A 628-nucleotide genomic window follows, 5' to 3' on the forward strand; every position below is an offset into this window, starting at 1 on the left:
TGAAAACCATCCGAGTCATAAGCCACGAAACAAATTAAACAAATATAAGATAAATGTACAAATAAACGAATAAATAATTAAGTGTAGAAAAAAAGACGAAGAAAAATCTAAGAAAATATCGAATAAAATAAAAGAAAGAAAAAATACGTTCGTAATCCCGACACATCACCAGCTGATCTCATGATCAGCTAAACAAAAACAGACAAATAGCTACACAAATAAACAAAGAAACAAATAAATAAATAGAAAAATAAATAGAAACCAAAGAAAACTACAAGAAAACCGAAAAGAAAGAACAAGAGATCCAGGCGTCAAAATTCCCCGACTCCCTCACCGGCTGCTCTCATGGTCGACTTGAAGACGAATATATTGAGACTCTGCTGCAAGTGATTATTCATGAGGCTCCATTTTGCGTTAATTGCATTGCTGTGTCCTTTGTCTTGCCTTGCAATGCACGACTGATCCGCTGCACTCTTGCAGGAGGAGTACCCTGCAATATATGTATAGATTGATGACGTCTTTCAAGAAATGCTCGTGTGTATCTGATCTATGCGTGTACCTATCAGAATGTATACACGGATACGTACATTTACCGTATATAAATAGACATAATACTTTTAACAACTCG

This window comes from Penaeus monodon, chromosome 30, assembly GCF_015228065.2.
Source record: "Penaeus monodon isolate SGIC_2016 chromosome 30, NSTDA_Pmon_1, whole genome shotgun sequence".
In the NCBI taxonomy this organism is placed as follows: domain Eukaryota; kingdom Metazoa; phylum Arthropoda; class Malacostraca; order Decapoda; family Penaeidae; genus Penaeus; species Penaeus monodon.